The sequence below is a fragment of the Psammomys obesus genome, unplaced genomic scaffold (assembly GCF_907164565.1).
Source record: "Psammomys obesus unplaced genomic scaffold, mPsaObe1.curated_primary_1811, whole genome shotgun sequence".
Lineage (NCBI taxonomy): Eukaryota > Metazoa > Chordata > Mammalia > Rodentia > Muridae > Psammomys > Psammomys obesus.
The window spans coordinates 7,401,374-7,427,647 of NW_026591643.1; the positions used below are offsets into that span (position 1 = coordinate 7,401,374).

Here is a 26,274-nt window from a genome sequence, read left to right on the forward strand (position 1 = left end):
GCAGTTCAGTTGCCGTTCAATTTGTACTGGGCCTTGGTGCTGACAAGGAATACTGCACTAAAAATGAAAGGGATCAATAGTCCTAGACTGCGAAACAGCAGCTGTAGTCCTCCCAGGGACCTCTAGACTTAGAGTGGAAAAGGCAGAGCATGCCTCAACTCCAAGGAGAGTTACATGCACAGAACCAAACCTCCATCCCACACAAGCACTGGCAAACAGTTTCTATTCTCTACAGGTTCCCAGTTCTGAGCACATGTGTCCATGTTCTGGTTTTCCTTGTCTCATTTAAAAAACAAAACAAAATACCAAACCCTACATGTTACATTTCCCATGGTAGTGTTCTGTGCATTTCTTCTTGACCTCTGACATTATAATGTTCAGGAGACAAAAGGCAATGAAGGATAGTTACAGAAGTTGTGTTTCCTAGCTGTGTGGCACAGGACAACTCATGACACCTCTCCTCTGCTGGATTTAAAATAGACTTGTTGATAAATACTGGCCTTCTGGGGTCATGGGTAAGATAAAACCCCATCACAGGTAATAAATACTTATGCTCAGCCACCTCCTTTTTTTGATCATTTGTTATATTTTGTGCTGCTGGGGATGTCACTCAGGGTCTCACACATGCTAGGCGAATGGTTTGCCACTGTGCTTCAGGCCTCTCTTCTTTTTATTTGATGCACTGGTCAGAAAAAAAAAATCTTCTCTGCCATGCTGAGATAACTCTTGCTATGCAGTCTGTCTCCCAGGGAGTCCTGCCTATTGAGAAGGACAGCCACAAATTGTCTTGCTCTCCGTGCCCAGTGGTATGCAAGTCAAGTATGCCTTTTCTGGTTAGGCAGGACTTGGCCTGTACTTCTGGTATAGCATCTTATAAGTCAAAAGATGCTATCTAGTCTCTTCATTAACATTTCAGGCCTTAATTTTCTCAATGTAAAATGAGCCTAGTTTGTACCTACTTAGAATTGTAACAGAAAAAGTAAAATTCAAACATTTAACACCCCACTTTGGTGCATGAGATATGGCAAAATTCCAAATATTATGAAAGTTGATATTATGATTATTATCACTCTTAATATTTGCTGCCTGGTAAATATTTTTCAAATGTAATATAAATCTGGGTGTACTACTTCATTTTGGCTTGGTTTCCAGTGAAATACCAACAGGCCATACTCTCCACATGCCAACCATCTGTGCAGCATTCAAAACACACTCACTGCAGGCACGACAAAGGAAATTGAAATGTTTTTAGGCCATAGTGTGGGCCAGGAACTACGCATGGTGGTATCCTCATATGACTTTGCTGAAGACCTACCTCAATTCTATGACCTAGCTGTGAGTAGCTCTAGCTTTGTAAAGTGGAAACATACTTTGAGGCCAAGCTCTTTCCCCAAGTTCTTAGCTTTCGATGAGGACTAGAGTATGGGTTCAAGTGTACAGCTTCTGACAACAGGAAGATTCTGCAGACTGGAGCAACTGGAATATTACATATTGGAAAATTTCAAGTCCAAATCATAGGTGTCTATATTATGCCCACTAGGATAACCAAAAATAATTACACATAGTGATGAAGATTCATAGAAATTGGAATTTGTGGGCATACTGTTGATGTGTGGCTGCTATGAAAAACAACACAGAAGTTTCTGGAAGGAAGGAAGGAAGGAAGGAAGGAAGGAAGGAAGGAAGGAAGGAAAGAAAGAAAAGAAACAAAGAGAAAAGAAAAAACAGTACCATGTGCTCCAGCAGTCCCATAGCTATGTATAAATCCAAAATAAGCAAGAACAGGGTGTTGGAGAGGTACCTGTCTGACCTTGTTTGGCATTTTTCAGAGTGGCTAAATGTAGAATTACTGCTAAATGAATGGCTCAAAAAAGATTCAGGATATGCACACAGTGGAGTATTATTCTGTCTAAAAGAGAAACGGTGATGTTCCTGATGCTATTGATGAACCCTGAAGACATGGTGAGCAAAATAAATCACAGAAAGACTAACACGGTACTTCACTTCCACAGGTATCAAGAGAAGACAGAAAATAAAATTGAGGTTCCAAGGAGTTTTGGGGGAAAATAATGAGCTGTTGTCTTGGAGTATACAGGTTTTTTTAACCAGATAGGAAGGGTTATGGAGATTGGTGGACAATGATATAAATGCAGTTAACATTACTCTAACCATACACATAGTTAAGGTGATAGGATGTTTGATATTGTCAGTTTGAGAGGATCTAGAATCATAAGTCTCTGGACATGTCTATGTGGGATTATCTAGACCAGGTTAAGAGCTACTCTGAATGTGAACATCACCATTCTATGGTCTGGGATTCTTACACTAGATAAAAACCAGCAAGCCAGGTGAGCATGAGTGTTCATCTCTCTGTGCTTCCTGACTACAGCTGGAATGTGACCAGTTGCTCAGATCTCCTGAAATCATGCTGGACTCTCCTTTGTGTGAGCCAGAAAAACAAATCCTTTTACTCTTGAGTAGCTTTGTCAGATTTTTTTTTAAATCACAGCACGAGGAGAAAGTAATGAAATAGGAAATTCTATCTAGTATGTAACCATAATCAAAACATTAAAAAAAAATAAAGTAGAAGGTATAATGATTACTAGAGGTCCAAAGGTGACCTGAGACTATCTGAAGAACTGTGTGGACACACAGGGAGAGTAAAGCTATGTTCAAAGTGGCTTGCCATGGGGCAACCATGCTGGCATAGCAAATTGTCACCAAGCTCTCTCTGTGTGTACATGCTCTCTCTGTGTGTCTGTCTCTGATGATCTCTGTCTCTCCATCTCTCACTCATTGATCACATCTGATTAATGGAACATATGATCAGGCGACTTTACTTTTTGAGGTGCACCAGGCATTAGGAGACACAGTCAGCCATCTTTTCTCTCTGAATGCCCTTCCATATGCTGGGCCTCAGTCTTTGTAGAGTGATGGATGCTCAAACTGTTCTCTGATTTTTCATTATGAATCACCCTTCTATGGTTCTTTGCAAGAAATGGAGGAGAATCTCACAGGATGCCAGGTGACAGGGTTCAACTCCCTGAGGGAGCTGCAGAAAGGGTTTTCTCCAGCACCAGTGGCTTGAGCTCATGCCCACAGCTCACCCCTCAAAAGGCTAATCAGTCTTCTGATTGTCTCCATCTGGAGCTCCCTTAGGCTGTGACTGAGCAGGTGTTTCATTCAGCAAATTCCTAATCAGAGCCTCTGGTCTCCCAGGCTTCATGAAACCCTACTCTGAAGGGGTGGAGGGGTATGTCAGCATATTCTTACAGTCCTCAGGGTTTTATGTGGTAGAAATAAGAGCCAAGTGCTAAGGGAAGAGAGGCCAGGGAACACTTTCTGAGAAAAACCTGCCAGGAATCCTGAAATATGTCTATTCAATAACTGTCTGGTCATGGTAATAAATAGCCTTTGTATAGCTCATTAATAATAATAATGGTTAACAGTTAATAGTGCTTACTGTGTGCCAGGCACTATTTAAATGTGTTTGGAATACTAACTCATAAGGAGGAGAACAGCCTGCTAACCTTATCCTCCACATTTTGCACAGGAGGAAACTGAGGCACTGACAGATTTGTGGTTTGTGCCAATGTCACAGGGTAAGTCAGGGGCACAGGGAAGTGTATGAGGTCATCCTGTGCTTCTCCACGATGTGGGCTGAGGTATTTGACTTCTGAGTCCACTGTATTGCTCCTGTTTCATGTGATTTGAGATGAAGATCCATATTTTATTAGGAAGAAAATGCTTGAAGACAGAGATATGAGGGGTCACTTCAGAGCACTTTGGAACAGGGTGAAGGCTGAACTTGGGTCTGTATCACTCTGAAGATAGGTCCCTTGGGTTGATGACAAGGCTCAGAGAAAATGCCATCTCTCCCTCATAGAATGGACTCTGGACTTCCTCCACCAAGGCACATTTTGGATTAAATATGTAGAGAAGGAAACAGCATCTACCAGGCGTAGCCCAAAGGCCAATGCAGTGCTAAGCTGCGTCATGTTACCCAATGGGAGAGTTAATATGATCAACTTTGTAAAATTTGTGATCACAATGGAAACAATTCTGTGGGCATGGCTGTGAGAGACGATGTAGGTTAAGTTACTTGAGGTGGGAGGCTATACCATAACTGCAGTGGGTAGCATCCCAGAGGCTGAGGTCTTTGAGTATATAGGAGAAAATCAGCTGAGCGAAAAATAGAGGAAATAACTTTCCCTGGATTCACACTACATAAGACCATATTTATTTTATTTTACAGAAGCCCTGTTTTTCACTGTGAGTAACACAGAACCAAAGGCACTTTAACAAGGTGTGCAAGCTGCAGACCTGCATGCAAGGGGTGATCTGGGAAAAATGTCTTAGGGTGGCATTAGGTGACTACAGTGGAGCAAGCTCTGCTGTAATAGGGGGTTTCCTGTTAGCTCTTTCTTCCTCACAGCAGCTCTGGGTGATAAACACCATGATCACAACCACATGACAGGCAAGGAATCTGAAGCACCGCGATGGTCACAAAGGCAGTAACCATCAGTCATCGTCCCAGAATCCTTTTAGATATCTTCTCTCAAACAACCCCCATGGAAATAATAAAGGAGAACAAACAGTTCCTCCTTCTCTTGGTTCTTGAAACATGGAGACAGAGCTCCCTGGCATCCCTGCATCACTGCATTTCTCCCCATCAACAACTCATTTTCTGGTGGCTTTGTCAGGGAGCGCCAATGGGATATTCTTCAGTTCTAGCAAGTTCTGCCACACTCTACTGGGGATTGCAGTGGACCTGACAGGTTGAGGGCTAGGCAATACAAAGCTAACCTCTTTTCAGATGTCAGCTCATGATAGCTCTACCCAAGTTATCACCAGTTAGCTGGAAGTGGGGATTCCCACGATCCCTTTCTCAAATTGGAGTCATCAACTGGAGTGGCTCATAGGAATCATGATGACTGGTTTATTACACAGGATATACTTACAAGACACCAGAAGAGACATATAGAGAAAGGTATTGCACAGTGGATTTAGAGCTCTCAGGCCTCCTCAGGCTACCTAAATCTACAGGCACCTATACATTTTCAGAAACTCCAAGAAGTGCTTATGGAACTGTCATGTAATCATTGTTAGTTAAGCTACTGTGCACTGGAGATTAAACTGGACTTCTGTCCCTCTGCCCTGTCTGGAGGTTGGGAGATGATAATAAAAGTCTACATCTTCTAGTTCTAAGTGGGGCTTTCCTCTACTCATCCTCACCATAAACCTACAAAGGTGTTATGAAACACTTGTCAGCATATTAACATAGCCAAAGATGACACTTTGGCCAGGCATGGTAGCACACGCCTGTAAGCTTATTACTAGGTTTACCAAGGCAACAGGATGGTGAATTCAAGCAGGAGGATGGTGAGTTCAAGCTCCATCTGGGTGACGCAAAGCAAAGTCCCAGCTCAGTGAAAAGCAGGTTGAGGGCAGGGCAGATGGAGGTACGCAGTGAAATGTTTATCTAGCATGCACAAGGTCATGAGTTTGATTCCTCGTGCCATATAAAGCAAGTATTGGTGGTCTGTATCTGTAGTCTCAGCACCTCAGAGTTATAAACAGGAGGAGCAGAAGTTTAAAGTCATGCTTGGCTGCAGAGCAGGAAACTGATGTTTATGAAAACCTGTCTCAAGTAAACAAATTAACACACAATGAAATGGAGGGAGAAATACTTAGAAGATGAGAAGAGAGTAGGTAGATACTGTATCAGTACCAATGTCATCAGGAGATACTAGCAGGATTTCTTTTTTATAACCTGAGTTCAAGAAGCAAGTTGAAAGCAACTTCTCCAATATTACAAAGTCAAGTGGTAGATGTAAGATTTGAACCCATGTAGTTTGACTTCAAAGAACTCACTTTCACTATGGTGTCTAGCCATGAGCTACTTATTCAGGGGGTCAGACCAGGCCTCATTAAAGCTGCTGCAGAGATGGATCATCGCAGGACTGCTGGATTTTACTGGCTATTTCCCTTCTTTACCTTTTGTAACTAAAACCTCAGTGTGCAGCTGAAGGCTGTGTCCTCACACCGTACCTTCCCACTGAAAGCCCAGACTCTGAGTGAGAAACGATTTTATAAGCTAGTTGGCTTTGAAAAACATCGAGTGGCAGCCATTGAACATACGTTTCTGTGGGTATAGATTCACTCAGCTTATGCTGAGCGTGATTTTGCATGCTTTGCATGTTTTATTTTTTGTTGCATTTTTTAAAAAAGGAAGAAAAAAATCTCATCACTAAATGGAGACAGCTGCCATGCAGATATATATCCAACATATATATATATATATATATATATATATATATAATTGTGTGTGTGTGTGCGTGTGTGTCTGAAACACTCGGGGAGTTGGGAAAGAAGAGGGCCACCAGTCATGCATTCCAGGAACTGAAGTGGATGAAAGGTGACTCAGAGACAAGGAGAATGAAGTGTTAACTCTGGTGTCCATTGAAAGGTTGGCTCCAGACCAGGTTTTGGATCGACTTGGGGAAGGAATATGCTTATGTATGTGGCAAAAATTGAAAGGAGAGAAACAGCAGTCCAAGGGAGAGCCTGCATCAGAGGGAATTCTCTGCAAAGAGGGGTTCTCATCCCAGTGTGTGAAGCACCCGGGACTGAGTTCAGCATAGGACCCAGCGCATTGCTGGTTGACTATGCCAAGAAATGTGAACTCTTTGCTGATCAGAGCATAGTTCATCCTTGCAACAGAAAGACCTGGGGTTGCTTCCACCACATAGGAAATACCTAGGTGCTATGTTCTGACTACAGAGCTTCAAAATGCAAATAAAACCATCGAACAGATAGATGACCATCCATTTTTATCCAGCTAAAGATAAAGATCATTTTTTTTTAACTTTGCTGGGTGAGATGTGCTTTATGCTGGAGACTGTACCACCACAAACTAAAAATAAAACCAAAGTGTTGTACTGGATGAGGAAAGATACAGGGTCACAACTAGTATACAAGTTAAACACATCCTTGATTATAGACAGGAGGGAAGGCTAACATGAGAGGTGAAAGAGGGATTCTAGTTTTCTACTTCAGAGCTACTCAAAACGCTTTGCTCTAAGTACCTGCATTCAGCGCCTCTAGACTAGAGGTAGGCGTCACTGGGCTTGACGCGCCCTCCGAGCTGTGCACCCTCACATTTCCAGGAGAAGAAGGACCTCTGCATCATTGACTGTGTACACCCCTGCTTTTGACCCCTCTCACTTCACTGAGCTTCACTCCCTAAAGTGCCACTTTTCTTTAATCACTCTATTTGGTCCAACACCCTAGCCTGCCCTTCAACTACAACATGAAGGCAGAAAAGGAGGAAAACCCTAAACCAGAAAGTGTGAACACTAGTTGTGACATCTCACTGTTGCTTTGGCTGGGGTACTGGGCAGGGAGGTATATGACTCTTTCACCTAAATCATGAAACAATAGAAAACTGTCCTTAAAATGAACTAGGATCTATTCTAAAGAGGGAGGTATATGACTCTTTCACCTAAATCATGAAACAATAGAAAACTGTCCTTAAAATGAACTAGGATCTATTCTAAAGAAACGATTCAATGCACAGCAGTAGCTTCTGTCAAAAGTGATGAGGATGATGTGGTTTCTAAGTTGGAAACAAAGTGCCTAAGATGTCAGTGCAAGCACTGTTATCTTTCCTTCCATGGAATATTAGGCAACCATTAAAAATGATATGAGGAATTTTCCTTGGTTAATGACAAGTTCTCATATCAGGCAGGTTGGCCGAAATTTCCAAGCTATGCATCCTGGCAGGTGCATAGATTTAAGCAAGGTCAACTTTCTTGTGTTGCCTCAGGTGGCTGGAGCATAGCAAGCTATTAAACAATTTTAGTTATCATCATTACCACCACCACCACCATCATCTCCTCAGGAGAAAGATCATGATAATAGCAACCGTGTTTCCTCAATGCTTAGAGCCAGGTTCTGGCTCTAAGAATGCATTATCCCAGTCAATTCTAAGACTAGCTTACTTAGGTAAGTATTATGATCCCTGTTTTACTCAATGTGAAACAGATTTAGAGGTCTTAAGTAATTTGCCCCAAGATCACATTTCTAGAGAGTAACAGCAAGATTTTGGCCAAACTTTCTCAGAAGGCAGAACTTGTACTTTTTAATACTAGAGTGACTTCTTGAAGGAAGGGAATGACAATGGATAGTCGTACATTCTATTCCGATGCCATTCCAAGGAGAAAAGATTGAGGTGGGCACATAAAGCGCACAGCTAGAACCTGAGTGGCTGGTCTGTTCTTTTTGAGGTTTTCTCTCCAACTCATGAGCAAAAGCTCTACTATTCTGTTCTGTCCTTTGTTCCCAGACTCTTTCTACACCAGAACCACTGTGACTGAGAACACATCATGTAGTCATGGACTTTGAAGCCAAAAGAAACCTTAGCGATACATTGGCCACTTTCGCAGGCTGGTCTCTGAGGTGTCGTCTATACAGGGTGGTGCCACCTTCTTAACGCAAGTTGCATAATGCTTCCTGTAACTTGTGTATAATCTGGCCTACATTTTCCATTTCCTGCCTCTGATGTGTGTATTTCCCAGATTTTTTTTTCCAGGAATTGAAGGGTAAAACCCGTCATGGTAGAAGGGCACGATCTGCTCTCTGATGTTAAGGAATAATGACTTCCACACAATAAAACTTGCTTTCCAGAAATACCATCAGACTTAAAAAAAACATGTCCCAGAGAAATAAAATGAGAAAAACAGACAGACAGACAGGCAGAGAAGCCTTCAAATGTCACAGCAAGAATAAAGGATTCAATGTCATAAAAGGGTGCATAGGTTTCATGAGAATGCCGCACATTAAAATCTCAGAAATCCCACCCTGCCTACTCTTTCCCTGCATAGCATGAAAAGAAGGGGGCTCAGCTGGAAACTTTCAAAAGGGATATTCAAATGCACAAATCCTAATGAGAAAGCAATTCCAAAGTTTGAGGCTTGTACTGAAGAACCAAAGACAGGGCAGTTACAAGTTCCATATAGACTCAGTGTGCCAAAGCACCAACTTGTCTTGACTCTAGTGGAAGAGGACTGTTTCACAGATTTTGGGAGTGAAAGAGATGCTCTCTGATATGAAAGACATTTGCTGCATCTCTGGAGACCTACCCTCAGCCACTGGAAGTTGCCCTGTAGAGCATTGGCATTCTAGCCTTTGGAGTCTGAAAGACTTGAACTTGATTTTGGCTCTGCATTTACCATGCTGGTTAGATTTGGGCAAGCATGGAATACTTTCTGTTTCTTATGCATGTCTTGTGAGCAATAATAGCACTTGATTTGAATAAGATCATTGTGAAGGTTCAGTGTGGAGCATTTCAAGCACTTATTCCAGAGCCTGGCATATAATCAGCACTTATGCACTCTCCAAGGGTACCAACAGCAATCCAGGACTGGTATTATTCACAGCAATCTATTCATTCACTTACCAATGACACTAACAACATCAGCCTGGTAAAGGCACACAGGGAGAATCCTCTACTTTTGCACTTGTTAGATGAGAGTGCAGTCTGGTGAGGACACACTGTCTGTAAAGATGCCTTCCTCCTGACTTTGCATCTTTCTAACGATTTCAAAAAGGAAAATGTGGCAAGCATCATTCCTCCCATTTTAGATGTTGGCAAGGCCCTCCTGGCTGTGCTCTGAATTCAACACTCTTATTGGAAAGCTGTATAGGGATGAACTAAACTATCAGAGTCCACTTCTGGGAAGGGGAGACCACTGTTCAGGGTCCAGCTCCCACGGAAGCTCATCCCTTCTGTACTATTTGCTCAGGAGGGCTGGGGGCCCACGTGGACGAGATGGTCAGCTGCCTGGGCTGTACTCCAAAGCAATTTCTCCCTCTGATGATTCCTCCTGCTTGTATTTTTGCCCTCTTAAATTTTTCTCTTTAATTACAGTTCAATTGAGTCATTAAAAGTGGCAAATGATGAGGAATGGAGAAGAGCTACTTTCTTTGCCTTATCGAAAGATTCTACTATTTGTCTCCTTTTGACCAGTATCACAAGATGCCTGGCATATAATAAATGAACATTCTTCTCTTTACTCATCTTGTCTATAAAATGACATCATCTTGTTCCCAGCTCCCCTGGCCTTTTCTGCTATCTGGGAGGCCATATGGCATTTTAGGTAAAAAGAAACAGAAAAAGATGGAAAAGAGGAAGTAAAAATGTGACTGGTGCTTTGTAAGCAATGGGAAATGTGGAACTAGCTTTAAATGAGGCTGGCATTCAGAGGCAGGGCTGAGAAACAATGGTGAAAACACCTCCAGAAGATATCATCACTGCACAGGATCCTACAAGTACACAAATCTATGCAGCATCGTTCCCCCTTTCCTTTTCCTTTCTACTCTGTTTCCCTTCACAGACAAGTTTCTCGAAAGATAATTTCCTTGTCTTCGCATCGAAAGTGAGGGTGGGAATAATAATTAGGTCACATGATCACTGTGAGAATGAAACTGGTTAAAATAAGCAAAGCACCTAGAACCTCAGTTGCTCACAGCCCCTACATGGAGGTTGCTTGCACATTATTAGTATTTCTCTTTTGAAAAGTGGATACAGTGGTGTCCTCCTGAGGACAGCCTTAAACAACTGACCGCCACGAACACAAATGAGTTAGCACAGAGCTAGCAGGTGCTGAGCACGTCATCTCCCTCCTCCCATCGTCCCCTTTTCCTCAACACTGACACTAACCCTCATAGTCTTCTTCCACCAAGAAACAGACTTACTGAAAGCAGCACTGCTGCCCGGCTGGGTCTACGCTGACTTCTGAAATAGCTTAAAGGAAACAAGACTCTTGTTTTCCTGTCTCCTCTTCCATTTATAATGCTCAATACAGGTATGCTGTGGAGTGAATGTTTGATCTGACACAGTGTCAACAGGGTGATGTGACAGTTAATTATGGTTGCTCCCTTGAATGTGCTAAGAAATGCTCAGGACAGACTGTAGAGATGGCTGCTCTCCCAAAGGACATATATTTGATTAGTAGCTTCCCACGTGGTTGCTCTCAACTGTCCAAAACACCAGCTCCAGGGGATCTGACACCCTCTTCTAGCCTCCACAGCTAGTACTACACACAAGATGCACAGATACACATGCAGGCAAGATACTCATGCAGATAAAAGACAGTAAATGAACCTTTTAAAAAAGAGAAGGAAATGCCTAGAGGATTGGTAAAGCACATATCCTAATGTGTCTGGGAGAATATTTCCACTACAGTGGGGGGTCTGACCAAATCAACTGATTTGTCTCTTGATATGTTTGTATTATGATGATTTACTGGCAGAAGTGTAAGATCAGGCCTAGCTGGAGAAAGCAGGTCACTAAAGTCCTATTCTTGCTCTACTGCTCCTGCTCCATCCCTTTTCTGTGTCTGCTTTTCTCAGCTTCTACACTGACTACCATGGTGTGACCTTCTGGCATGAACTAAATCTTCTTACATAATGAACCCAAAATAAATCACCATACCTCTTTTCTTTCCTTTTTAGATTGTTTACATTAGACATGTCACAGAAAAGAGGAAATAAACTAATGCAGAAAATGGGTCCCAGGATTAAGATCACTGCAGTGTGTAAACCCAACTATTTGTTCCTAACAGCTTTAGAAATGTTTTGTGGAAAGAACGTTTAGAAGTTTGGAGATACAGGTTTGTAAAAAGCCTACAGAGCTGTAATAAAAACGTTCAGGGGCCCAAGTGACAAGAATGCAGAAATGTGAATAATACAGACTGTGCTCGTGAGGTTACAAAGAGAGATAAGGAAACTACTGGGAACTGGAGTAAGAGGCCATCTTTATTACCTTCATGGAAAGGATCTGTCTACTTTTTTTGTTTGTTTGTTTGTTTTGGATCTGTCTATGTTTTGTCACTATCTTGAAATACTGTGTGAGGTGAGGCTATGCTTAAATGTGACAGACAGATTAATTTCAAACAGGAAATTTGAAGACAACGTAGCTTTTTGTTTGTGGCATGTCTGCTGGTAGCCAGATGTATAGCACTATAGCACGGTACAGTAAGAACCATACACTGAAGGAAACTCTAGAAGTGGACAAACCATACCGCACTGTAGACTCCAAGACATAAAAGCATCATCGATTGGAAAGACTTTCCCTTGAGGAAAGAGAGAAAAACCACCATGCTTATGCAGAACTGCCTAGAAAAGTGATTTCTCAATTTCAGCCACCTGGGAACTCAGAGGTCACCAGAGTTGGCAGATCTTGGCATTGCACACATGCTGATGGGTCTGTTGGCCTTCAGAATGCCATAACTACACTGTCATGGAGCCTTCTCTAAAGGTTTTGAAGGAAGGCCCAGAGTGACAGGTCCTGTGTGTCAGGTTGGATTCCCTGAATTTAGTGCCTGAGAGGGCAATGTGTAAGGCTGTGAGGTTAAAGGGAGGAATCTCAGAAGCTAGAGATTCCAGGAAAAGAGAATGTCTCTCCAAAAAAGCATGAGGCATCAGGTAAAGCCAGACTCAAAGAGGCTGTGTGTGCTGCAACTGGCAAACCCACAGGATCGGGGCATTCAAAGCTTGTCAGAGCTCACTTCAAATACAAATTGTACCAGACTCAAGACTGGTATAATTTCCTCTGCCCTTCTTCCCCCTTTTGGGAAAGGGATATTTATTCTGTGCCATTGTACACTGAAAATATGTAATTTCCTTTTTGATTTCTACAGAGGCTTATGGCTAAAATTTGCCTTTCATCTTAGAAGAGGTTTTGATTCTGGATTTTTGAAATCTGCTGAAACTGGGAAGACTACTGATATTCATGTGATGGACTGAATGCTTTTTGTGTTATGAGATATTAAGATTAGACTTTTTGGAGGCCAGAGGTGGAATGTTAAAGTTTAAGGGGATAATATTTGTAAGTGTCAAGCTGATGAGAGGAAGGCTGCTATTTAATCTCAACTGTCAACTTGATTGGATTATTAAATGCTTAGGAGATCAGTGAAGCACACTTGTCTGTGAGATTATTCCCATAGACAAATGGATCAAGAGGACCCTTACCTAATCAATTGATTAATCTTTTGGTGGATTCTTAATATGGTAGAGTTATGGAGAGGAGAGACAGGAGGTAGGGAGGATTTAGGTGTCAGAAGTAGATCATTGTCTGCGTGTACTATATATTGCCATGGTGTCTTCCTGTATAGATTTTTGCTCTGTTTCTTGGCAGTTGTGATGGGAACTGCTCTGTTCTGCCATGCCCTCCCACCTCCATGAACTGAATCTTCTAAGTCCTGAAGCCAAATTCATCTTTCTCCTTAAGCTGTTTTTACTGGGTCCTTGGCTACAGCAATTCACAGGTTTTAACTAATAAAGGGCATTGCTGTAGGAACATGCAAGTGGGTGGGGGAGTATTGAAGTTCTATCTAAATTCTGCCTTTGCCTCTCTTTATGAACCTGAATAATTTTTCCATCATTCTGGGTTTTTGTTTTTCTGTTTACATGTTTGAGGTAGATGGTAGCTCAGTTTAGAAGAACTCTCTAGGCTCCTTTTCTTCTGCTAGTAGCCCTTGACTGCAATTCAACTGTATGTCAACAGGAAAGATGGCCACCGAGTCTGCTAGTCTTGAATCTGGTTACCTGTTATTGGAATGACTTAAGTGACCTTCTTGACCAATTTCATGTGGTGAGTTGTTATCTGGGACTACTGAGGTTGATGACTAAGAATCCTTGCAGCATCTGGCTGAGATCTTAGAACACTTGATCTTGGGGTGTTCTTTCTGCAAGTCTGCCCTGTGTTCTGTATGAAAGTCAACCCACAGGCAGAGACCATTTGAATGTTCGTAAACAACCCAGTTGTTTACTAAACAGGCCACATAAACAGTGTTGCCTGGCCATTGCAGTAGTTCTTATCTCAGCCGAGAAAATGAAGGGACACATTGAAAAACCAGCCCTTGGCGTGTACATCACATCTACTGTCAGAGGCAAACTGCTTGCACCTTTCATACATTCCTGATATGTGGACTGTAAGCAAACAAAATGGACGTCTTTAATTATGTTTTGAGGTAGCTTTTTATTCAGTAAAAGATACTTATAACAATTAATTTGACCCGTGAATTCACATTTCACAGGGTCTGAGAGAGACAGATCAGAGGAACCCAACTGTCTTTAAAGTTATTTGTCTAGAAGTTAAGCATGGTTAAAAACTGGTGAGAATATTTACATTATGACTAGCCTTTACTATAAGAGCTTTTCAGTGATTACTTTTCCCTAAATAAAGCTGCTGCCTTTTAAAAGTGATTAATTTTATTTATTTATATGCATGTTTCTTTGTGAGTGTATGTACTCAGTGTGTGTGTGTTTGCTTGTGTGCATGTGTGTGTGAATACCTGTGTGTGCATGGAAACCAGAAAAGGACATCAGTTCCCTCCATGTTAGACTTACAACCATTTGCATATGGTTTTATGTTGTGGTTTAAATGAAAATGGCCTCTGTAGGCACGTTTCAATGCTTGTTTTGCAGTTTCAAAAGCTCACACTAAGCCCAGTGCTTTCCTGTCTCTCCCTGTTGGCTGTGGATCAGGATGTAACACTCTCAACTCCTTTGCTAGCACCCTGATTGCCCGCCTGCCACCACATTTCCTGTCCTGACGATGGACTAACCCTCTGAAACTGTAAGAAAGCCCCTAATTAAATGCTTTCTTTCATATAAATTGTCTTGGTCATGATATCTATTTATAGGATTATATAATTAAGATACTTGGCTTGTTCTGTGACCATTGGGGTCTGTGGTGATTTGAATAAGAATGTCCTCCATAGGCTCATAGATCTGAATGCTTGGTCAGTAGGGAGTGGCACTATTTGACAGGGATTTGGAGGAGTGTAACCTTTTTTGAGTAGATTTGGTCTTGTTGGATGAAGTGTGTCCCTGGGGGTGGGCTTTGGATTTTCAAATGCTTAAGCCAGGCCAAGCAGCGTTTCTCTCAGCTGCCTGCTGATCCAGATATAGAACTCAGTACTTCTCTGGCACCATGTCTGCCTGCATGCCACCATGCTGCCTGGTATCATGACAATGGACTAAGTCTCTAAACTGTAAGAAAGACTCAATATTAAAATGCTTACCTTATGAAAGTTACTGTGGTCATGGCATCTCTTCACAACAATAGAACACTGACTATGACAGGACTCCAAACTCTGCCATTTTTTTCTAGCCCTAAGTATCATCTTCCCCTCCCCCATTAGCCAATATTCTCATTGTAGCCTGGTCGCTTCAAATAACTGACGGTCACCCTGAGGAACACTCTAGCTGTGACTTTTGCTTCAAGAGGTCTTGTTCCAGTCATGATGCCAAACAAGCTACAGAAGTTCCAGCAGCCTTCAGATGGTTCACCCTAAACTTTACTCTGTAGGTGATCTCTATGTGAAACTATGTATCCTGTAGCTTTCTGCATGAAGGAGAAGGGAAGGAATACCTTCTTGGTTACCCTGAAAAAAGTTTGAAGTAGGTACTTATCTGAGGCATGTGATTGGTAGAAATAGAAGCTATACACAATCAAGACTGTGCCCTTCTGATGCACTAGAGGTTATACAGAAGCAGATCATCGTCTTTGTCTATTTAACAGGTTCTGTCTTACTCTTCGCAGGCCAGTCTAGGGGGCTTTTCTCCACTATAATGGTTTTTTCTTTGTCTCTTTGTTTCTCTAGCTCTCTTTCTCTCTACACACACCACCACCACCACCAACAACAACAACAACAAACAAACAGGCGCATAAAATAAAACAATAAGACTTTAAAAAACTTACTTTGGGTGGTCTTCATTATTTACTGTTGGATCCCAAAGAAACCTGGGACAGGTCTCTTCCCAGCACTTCTCTTTTCCCTATCATAAACCCCAAAGCCCAGTGGCTAGGCTTTACTTCCCCTTCCCCAGCTTCTGATTACTCTATAACTCAGCCATTTTGGCTATGTGCTTTCTTGGTTCTCATGTGCTCTCTTGGTCGCTTGGTTCCTCTCTGGGTCCTCTTCACTTGGCTCCTGGCCCCTTCTCTTGCCTCTCTTTCTTCTCTCTCCACCCCCTCTTTCCTCTCATGACCCAGTCTATTCTGAGAACCATGTTCTGTTTGGACCCTTCCTGATGCCGCTGACTGTTTTCTCCCTCATATATACAATAAAATTTTTCTCCTTAACCCTACCAAGAGTGGTCATGTCCTTGTTTCCTTTCACCTACTTGTAGCCTGCACCATGGGTTGAGAATAGGCTGACATTAAGAGCAGTCAAAATGCTGGGCTTCTAGAGTGAGGATCCTGACAGCAACAGAAGTCAGAAAGCATCTGAGAAGTGACTATAAGCCTCTGGGACTCTCAGTACTATAATCCTTCAGCTCATTTGGCAGCTAAAAAGCAAATGAAGAGTCATAGAGAACAGTTGGCAACAGAGGCTGGGGTACCTATAAAGGATAGTTTAAGGACTAAGAAAGTAAAAGCTTATGATGATATAGCAAAACTATTATTTTGCATGTTAATTAAAATACTAACTAGAAAAAATAGAAACAGTAATACCAGATAACTGGGAGAGGTCCAGAGAGCTGAGAAGGCTAAGAACTGAGGGTTCTTTTATACACCCTTGGGAGCTCTGCCCCTAGACTGTGGTAAGTGTCAAGGTCCAGATTCCCCAAATCCAGGGCTGCAGCATTAGCTGCTGGCATTAAAGACTCAGGGCTCACTCTGACTTGAGTGCCTAGAGCTGTACATCTCTAGCTTTAAAAGCCTCAAGTCAAAATTTTCTATTTCTCAGGTCTTAGAGATAAAGCCCTACAGGTTTGAAAGCCCTTGACATTCAGGAGCTCAGGGATGTCAACACTGAAAATGTTTTCCCTTGCCTGTTGGTGATTTTCATCCAAATAGAGCAAAGTTGCCCCAGTTATCAGTTTGTGACATAAGGAGGATGAACTTTGCCTGGTTTTGAGTCAGTCACAAGGTGTCTTTCCTATGCTGAGAAAACCGGGACAACTCAAAGATACAGAGTACAAAAGTGTTCTAGGATCACTGGCCACTCACAGACGGAGATGAGAAGGCTTGGCTATCATGATACCAGTAGGTGCTTTCTTTGTTTAATGTGCCTATTTTGTCTGAAGTTTATATGTTATCACACAATTAATAGACTCACGTTCTACATTGAAACCTATGCTATTATGATAATGCTTGCCAGATTTGTGACATTTCAACTTTGGGCTCCCTTCCATTTCCAATGTTTCATTCATTATTACTTCTTCTATGCCTGGTCAAGAGGTAAGGACTCTCTAGAAATATTAGATACTAAAAAACATACAAACCTTCTTTATATCTTATGTACTCCATTAAACCTCCTTACTGTCTTCACACTACATTAATATTGTACTTCTATTGTGACTTAGTGCCACATTTGGTAACTCAAAACAATACAAATTAATTATATTACTGTTTTATAAGCTAGCAATCATTTTCCTTATTTCAGGATTCCTTTGTAGTTTCACTGGGTATGCCCTGAGAATTCATAATAAAAGCCATCTCTGAAGGTCAATCAATCACTAATGTTATTTCCACATACAGACTCCATTTTTGTTGTGAGGTAAGATAACATATGTTAACACAGGGTATATACTCACTTATAAGTGGATACTAGACCTGTAAGGTAGGATAAACATACTAAAATCTGTACACCTAAAGAAGCTAAGTAAGAAGGAGAACCTGGGATAAGATGATCAGTCCTCACTTAGGAACACAAATGGGATGGACATTGGAAGTAAGAGAAAACAAGAAACAGGACAGGAGCCTACCATAGAGAGCCTCTGAAAGACTCTACCTAGCAGTGTATCAAAGCAGATGCTGAGACTCAACCTTGGGCAGAGTGCAGGGAATCATATGAATGTTCACTGATTTTAAGAATTATCGGGCATTCATTGTTAGGATATATTTTTGACCTATCTGATGATAACAAGTCACAATTCAAGGTCATTTTGTGTTACTGGGATACACATATATCAATACTACTACTACAATAATAATAGTTAATACTAATAATAAAGTCAAGTGAAACAATAAAGCAGGAAAAGGAGCCGCGCTGTATTCTAGAAGCAGTCTCCTCACTCACTAGAAAGTATAGATCAAGTGAGTTGGAAAAGAATGTGGAAAGTCAATAAGAGAACCTTGTAATTGCCAGCAATTCCCTGAAATGGGACTTGATGCTCTGTTCCTATCAGGTTAATCACATAAGTGGATAAAGAGGATGGAGGACGGTTACAAAATCAAGTGCTCTGAGGGGATTATGCTTAAGTGGTGGAGTTCTCACTTAGCAGGCACAAGGCCTGGACTAAAACTCTGGAAACACACACACACACACACACACACACACACACACACGTATGTATATGTGTCAGGTGGATCTGAGAACTCTGAAGGCAATGGGAGTGAATCTGTGCTTTACTTGCCTTTCTAGCGGTAGATGCAAATTTTTCTCATTAATGGCAGGACTGGCAAATTGCACTCACTTTTATGAAAATCACTGACTACGAATGCCTTCGTGGCAAGTATAGAATAAGAGACAAGCTTCGGACAGCCGTGCTCAGCTAAGAATGACATATAAAAGCCAGTGGGTGTATGGATACTTTTTATGCATTAGCAGGGTAGAGGAAGCTATTTTATGAATAGACTCATGAGGTCTTATATGACCCCATAGTGAGATGAAGAAAACCAAACAGCAGATACCAGCATCAATTACATACCTGTAAATCAGGTGAGAACAAAAGGTTCTCTGTGTGCCATAAATTAAGGAGAAAGATGGATAGAGGCAGAAGAAAGAAGAGGCAGCAACCAGAGGTAAGGGCACAGCCCCACATATCATCTCTACTCCCTATGAATGCTTAGAAAACCGTGGAAGCTAAAAACAAAACAGGATTTACTGGGATTCATTTTCTACTCCCAATAGGTATAAGAGGTCAGAAATGAAACTGAGTTTCAGAAACATCGTAGAGGGCTCTCCTCAAGTCAGGTGCTCGTAAATTTGTGTGGCTCCAACGTCGTATACACTATGGAGAAGCATTATTAATATAGTCTCGTATCACACAGAAATAATAGTCTGCAAATCCCAAACCATTTTCCACGGAATGATTTAATTTTCTTTTTCTTTTTTTTTTTTTTGATTATTTTTTAAATTTTTTTATTAATTACACTTTATTCATTTTGTATCCCCCCATAAGCCCCTCCCTCCTCTCTTCCCGATCCCACCCTCCCTCCCCTTTCTGCATGCATGCCACTCCCCAAGTCCACTGATAGGGGAGGTTCTCCTCTCCTTTCTGATTTTAATCTATCAGTTCTCATCAAAAGTGGCTGCATTGTCCTCTACTGTGGCCTGGTAAGGCTGCTCCCCCCTCAGGGGGAGGTGATCAACGAGCAGGCCAATCAGATTATGTCAGAGACAGTCCCTCTTCCCATTACTATGTAACCCACTTGGACACTGAACTGCCATGGGCTACTTCTGTGCAGGGGTTCTAGGTTATCTCCACGAATAGACCTTGTTTGGAGTATGAGTCTCTGGGAAGTTCCCTGTGTTCAAATTATCTTGTTCTGTTGCTCTCCTTGTGGAGTTCCCGTCCCCTCCAGCTCTTACTATTTCCCACTTCTTACATAAAATTCCATTCACTCTGCCCATCAGTTGTCCATCAGGCTCAGCATCTGCTTTGATAGTCTATACTGCAGAGGCTTTCAGAGGCCCTCTGTGGCAGGTTCCAAGGTTCCATTGTGTAGATGTACCACAATTTGCGCATCCATTCCTCCCCTGAGGGGCATCTGGGCTGTTTCCAGCTTCTGGCTATTACAAATAAAGCTGCTACAAACATGGTTGAGCAAATATCCTTATTGTGTACTTGAGCCTCTTTTGGGTATATGCCTAGGAGTGGTATGGCTGGATCTTAAGGAAGCGCTATTCCTAGTTGTCTGAGAAAGCACCAGATTGATTTCCAGAGTGGTTGTACCAGTTTACATTCCCACCAGCAGTGGAGGAGGGTTACCCTTTCCCCACAACCTCTCCAGCATGTTGTTGTCATTTGAGTTTTTCATCTTGGCCATTCTGATGGTGTAAGGTGAAATCTCAGGGTTGTTTTGATTTGCATTTCCCTGATGGCTAATGAGGTTGAGCATTTCTTTAAATGTTTCTCTGCCATTCGATATTCCTCTATCGAGAATACTCTGTTTAGCTTGTCCCTCCCATTTTTTAATTGGATTACTTGGTTTGCTGCTTTTCAGTTTCTTTAGTTCTTTATATATACTGGATATTAGCCCTTGGTCAGATAAGGGTTAGTGAAGATTCTTTCCCAATCTGTAGGCATTCATTTTGTTTTGATGATGGTGTCCTTTGCTTTACAGAAGCTTTTCAGTTTCATGAGGTCCCATTTATTGATTGTTGCTCTTAGAGCCTGTGCTGTTGTTGTTCTGTTCAGGAAGTTATCTCCTGTACCAATGAGTTAGGGTATTCCCCACTTTTTTTCTAGCCGATTTAATGTGTCTGGTTTTATATTGAGGTCTTTGATCCACTTGGACTTCAGTTTTGTGCAGGGTGATAAGTATGGATCTATTTGCATTTTTCTACATGTAGACATCCAGTTGGACCAGCACCATTTGTTGAAGATGCTATCTTTTTTCCATTGTATGGTTTTGGCATCTTTGTTAAAAATCAGGTATCCGTAAGTGTGTGGGTTTATTTCTAGGTCTTCGGTTCGATTCCATTGATCCACCATTCTGTTTCTATGCCAGTATCATGCAGTTTCTATAACTGTTACTCTATAGTACAGCTTGAGATCAGGGATGGAGATACCTCCAGAGGATCTTTTATTGTAGAGGATTGTTTTAGCAATTCTTGGTTTCTTGTTATTCCATACGAAGTTGAGAATTTTTCTTTCCAGGTCTGTAAAGAATTGTATTGGCAATTTGATGGGAATTGCATTAAATCTGTAGATTGCTTTTGGTAAGATGGCCATTTTTACTATGTTAATCCTGCCAAGCCATGAGCATGGGAGATCTTTCCATGTTCTCATATCTTCCTCTAATTCTTTCTTCAGAGACTTGAAATTTTTTTCATACAAGTCTTTGACTTGCTTGGTTAGGGTTACACCAAGGTACTTTATGTCATTTGTGGCTATTGTGAATGGTGTTGTTTCTCTAATTTCTTTCTCAGCCCTTTTGTCTTTTGTATACAGGAGTGCTACTGATTTTTTTGAGTTAATTTTGTATCCGGCCACTCTGCTGAAGGTGTTTATCTGCTGTAGGAGTTCCCTGGTAGAGTTTTTGGGGTCACTCATATATACTATCATATCATCTGCAAATAGTGATAATTTGACTTCTTCCTTTCCCATCTGTATCCCCTTGATCTCCTTCAACTGTCTTATTGCTCTAGCAAGGACTTCCAGCACTATGTTGAAGAGATATGGAGAGAGTGGGCAGCCTTGTCTTGTCCCTGATTTCAGTGGGATTGCTTTAAGTTTCTCTCTGTTCAGTTTGATGTTGGCTATAGGCTTGCTGTATTTCACCTTTACTATGTTTAGATATGTGCCTTGTATCCCTGATCTCTCCAGTACTTTAAACATGAATGGATGTTGGATTTTGTCAAATGCTTTTTCAGCATCTAGGGAGATTATCATGTGGTTTTTTTTCTTTCAGTTTGTTAATATGGTGGATCACATTGATGGATTTCCGTATATTGAACCACCCCTGCATACCTGGGATGAAGCCTACTTGGTCATAGTGGATAATATCTGTGATGTGTTCTTGTATTCGGTTTGCAAGTATTTTGTTAAGTATTTTTGCATCAATGTTCATAAGGGAGATTGGCCTGAAATTCTCTTTCTTTGTTGAGTCTTTGTGAGGTTTAGGTACCAAGGTGATTGTGGCTTCATAGAATGAGTTTGGTAATGTTCCTTCTGTTTCTATTTTGTGGAATAGTTCGAAGAGAATTGGAGTTAGCTCTTCTTTGAAGGTCTGGTAGAATTCTGCGCTGAAGCCATCTGGTCCTGGGCTTTTTTTGGATGGGAGACTTTTGATGACTGCTTCTATTTCTTTAGGGGATATAGGACTATTTAATTGATTTACCTGGTCCTGATTCAGCTTTGGTAAGTCAAATCGATCCATTTCATTCAGATTTTCAAATTTTGTGGCATATAGACTCTTGAAGTAAGTCCTAATGATTGTTTGGATTTCCTCAGTGTCTGTAGTTATGTTCCCTTTTTCATTTCTGATTTTGTTGATTTGGGTGGTGTCTCTCTGCCTTTTAGTTAGCTTGGCTAAGGGTTTGTCTATCTTGTTGATTTTGTCAAAGAACCAGCTCTTGGTTTAATTGATTCTTTGAATTGTTTTATTTGTTTCTAATTGACTGATTTCTGCCCTGAGTTTGATTATTTCCAGCCGTCTACTTTGGTGTGTCTGCTTCTTCTTTTTCTAGGGTTTTTAAGTGGGCCATTAAGTTGCTTGAATGAGCTGTCTTGAATTTCTTCTTGAAGGCACTTAATACTATGACCTGTTAGCACTGCTTTCATTGTGCCCCACAAGTTAGGGTATGTTGTGTCTTCATTTTCATTGAGTTCTAGGAAGACTTTAATTTCTTTCTTTATTTCTTCCCTGACCCAGATGTCATTTAGTAACAAGTTGTTCAGTTTCCATGTATGTGTAGGCTTTTTGCTATTCCTGTTGTTGTTGAAGTCCAGCTTTATTCCATGGTGGTCAGACAAGATACAAGGGATTATTTCAGTCTTCTTGTATCTGTTGAGGCTTGCTTTGTGACCAACTATATGGTCTATTTTGGAGAAGGTTCCATGAGGTGCTGAGAAGAAGGTAAATTCTTTTGTGTTTGGGTGTAAAGTTCTGTAAATATCTGTGAGGTCCATTTGATTCATGACCTCTGTCAGAGATACTGTTTTTTTGTTTAATTTCTGTTTTGTTGACCTGTCCTTTGTTGAGAGTGGGGTGTTATAGTCTCCCACTATTAATGTGTGGGGATCTATATGTGGTTTAAATTTTATCAATGTTTCTTTTACAAATGTGGGTGCTCTTGTATTTGGGGCATAGATGTTCAGGATTGTGATGTCTTCTTGGTGGAATTTTCCCTTGATGAGTATGAAGTGCCCTTCCCCATCTCTTTTTATTAATTTTGGTTGAAAGTCTATTTTATCAGATATTCGAATGGCTACTCCTGCTTGTTTCTTGGGTCCATTTGCTTGGAAAGTCGTCTTCCAACCTTTTACCCTCAGGTAATGTCTATCTTTGTGCCTTAGGTGTGTTTCTTGTATGCAACAGATTGCTGGGTTTTGTTTACATATCCACTCTGTTAATCTGTGTCTTTTTACTAGACAGTTGAGTCCATTGATGTTGAGAGAGATTAATGACCAGTGGCTGTTACATCCTTTGATTTTGATGTTGGCTGTGTTCATAAGGTTGTGTGCTTGGTTGCTTTTTGTTTTACTGTAGTAAGGTTAATTATTTCCTGTGTTTTCTTGACAGAAGCTAATTTTCTTGGGTTGTATTTTCCCTTCCAGTGTCTTCTGTAATGCTGGATTTGTGTGTAGGTATTGTTGAAATTTGTTTTTGTCATTGAATATCTTGTTTTCTCTGTCTATGAGGACTGAGAGTTTTGCAGGGTATAGTAGCCTGGGTTGACATCTATGTTCTCTGAGGGTCTGCATGATATCTGTCCAGGCCCTTCTGGCTTTCATAGTTTCTGTTGAAAAGTCAGGTGTGATTCTAATGGGTTTGCCATTATATGTTACTTGGCCTTTTTCCCTTGCAGCTTTTAGTATTTTTTCTTTGTTCTGTATACTTACTGTTTTGATTATTATGTGGCAGGAGGATTTTCTTTTCTGGTCAAATTTGTTGGGTGTTCTGTAGGCCTCATGTATCCTTATTGGCTTCTCCTTTAACTTGGGGAAATTTTCTTCAATGATTTTGTTGAAAATATTTTCTGGGCCTTGGAGAAGGGAGTCTTCTTTTTCCTCTATTCCTATTATTCTTAGGTTCTGTCTTTTCATATTGTCTTGGATTTCTTGGACGGTCTATGTCAGGAATTTTTTGGATTTAACATTTTCTTTGACAGATACATCGATTTCTTGCATTGTATCTTCCACACCTGAGATTCTTTCTTCCATCTCTTGTATTCTGTTGGTTATGCTTACCTCTGTAGTTCCTGTTTTCTTCCCTAAATTCTTCCTCTCCATTATTTCCTCCATTTGTGTTTTCTTTAATTTTTCTAGTTCCATCTTCAGGTCTTGAGTTGTTTTGTTTACTTCCTTCACCTGTCTGCTTGTATTTTCCTCTTTTTCTTTTAGTTCCTTCAACTCTGTTTCTTTTATTTCTCTCAGTGATTTAATTATTTCTTCTCTGAAGGCCGCAAACTGTTTGGCTGCATCTTCCCGTATTTCTTCACGGATGGCCATAATCTGCTTGTCTTTAACTTCCTCCATTTCTTTATGGATAGCCATGATCTGTTTGGTTTTATCTTCCTCTAATTCTTTACGTATTTCATTTGTTTCCTCTATTATCCTCTTCATCAGCATAGATGTAAGGTCATCTTCTTGATTTTCTATTATGCTGCATTGTTCAGGGCTGTTCGCCCCTGGACGGCTGGGTTCTGGAGATGCCATATTGCTCTGTCTTTTGTTGGTTGAGCTTTTAAGCTGACCTCTACCCATTGGGCTGTTTTAGGTGTTGGCTGTTAGTTTCTGTGCTTCCTGGAGTCCTGAGGTAGGGAGAATACCTTTGGCCGGAAGATGATTTTTCCTGAAGGAGTCCTCCTCTGCTTTTTGGTTATGGTCACTGTATGGCCAGTGTTTCTCAGGAGTTGCCACTGCTCACCTCAGGTTTATAGCCCTGAGTAGTAGCTGTGGTCTTTGTTAAGCAGGGGGGGGGGCTCTCCTCTTACCCATAGAAGTTCTCAAGACAGCTGCCCCACTGCTGGGTTTCTTGTTATAAATTTAGTGTGCTGCTGCTCACTAAATTTCCAGGTACAGTCCTCTTGAAGAACCTGCTGATTCCGTAGCTGTGGGGTTTTCTCCCAACAGGGAAACTCAGTCTGTTATCCTGGGGTACACAGTTCTGTCCAGGAAAGTGAGAGGTGCACTCAGCAAGTCTCAGGGCCAGAGGCTGAGTGCTCTGCTCTGGGCCTGGAGAATGTGCACCTAGGTTGAGTTGGCGCCTGGGGGCGCTGCTCTGGTCTGGTGGCTGGGTGCCTCACTCTGGACCAGAAGCTGTATGTCCCTGTCTGGTATGGCGGCTGCAGGCACTGCTCTGGTCCAGACGCTGTGGGTGCAGCCCTCTTGAAGGACCAGGGATTCCCACAGTTTTGACAGTCTAGCTAGGGATAACTGGTTGGTCCTTGGCACAGTCTGAGGGCTGCTGTAATGGCTCTCTGGTTTTTGTAGGTCTGAGGATGCAGCTGTGTGTCCCAGTGCCCTAGGGGAACTCAATAATGGCAGCTGAGCACAGTGCTCTTGCCTGCATTAGAGCCTAGAGTCTGTGTGAATCCAGGAAGTCTTTTGGTGCTAGGTGTTCTAAGCGTTAGAGCTGATGATCCCCTCCGCTGGGGGTTTCCTCCTGCCAGAGACACCCAGTCTTTGCTTTGGGTACCACTGTTCTGTCTGGGGTGGCGAGTAGAACCCACAGGCACAGATGCCCACTTGTGGCTCCGCCTTTCTGGCCATTGGGAGCCTTGGCGCTCCCTAAAGTGGGTAATTTTCTCTAGATCTTTTCGGGGTGGGGGTGTCAGCTGCGTGCTCTGAGATCAGACCAGCCGTTTCCCTCCCTGTGGGTTTGCACCTGACAGTGAAACACAGTCTCTGGTGCCCTGGGGCCCACAGTTCTTTCTGAGGCGGCGAATCAGGCGGGCAGGCAGGGCTCTGTGCAGGCTCCTGGGTCCCAGCTCTGGCTCCGGGCTGGCTCCTGGGGCACCCGCGGAACCTGAGTCTTTTCCAGGGGATGTCTGGGTGACTGAGGTTGGTCCCAATTGTTTCCTGCTCCGTGGGGTTATCTCTCGACTGGAAAATCCAGTCTGTGGTGTTGTGGGCCCACAGTTCAGTCTGGGACCGTGACCAGATCACGCTGGGGTGTAGCTCTGGGCTGGCGACCAAGAGCCTGGCGGAACCGGGATCTCTTCCTCGGTTTAGCCGGGTAAGTTAAAGCTGATTGAATCCCCCACCGTGGGGTATCCTCTCACCTGGGAAACACAACCACTTGTGTTTTATGGCCGCGAGTTCTGATCGCTGGTTACTGTGCCGATCCTGCTGTGCTGCTCC

At 42.0% G+C, this 26,274-nt stretch overlaps 1 protein-coding gene across 3 annotated transcripts in view; it reads right to left on the reverse strand.

Annotated features, from left to right (window-relative positions):
• Astn2 (astrotactin 2) overlaps positions 1-26,274 on the reverse strand; it is a 1,010,996-nt gene that overhangs the window by 412,916 nt on the left and 571,806 nt on the right. The window lies entirely within an intron of this gene.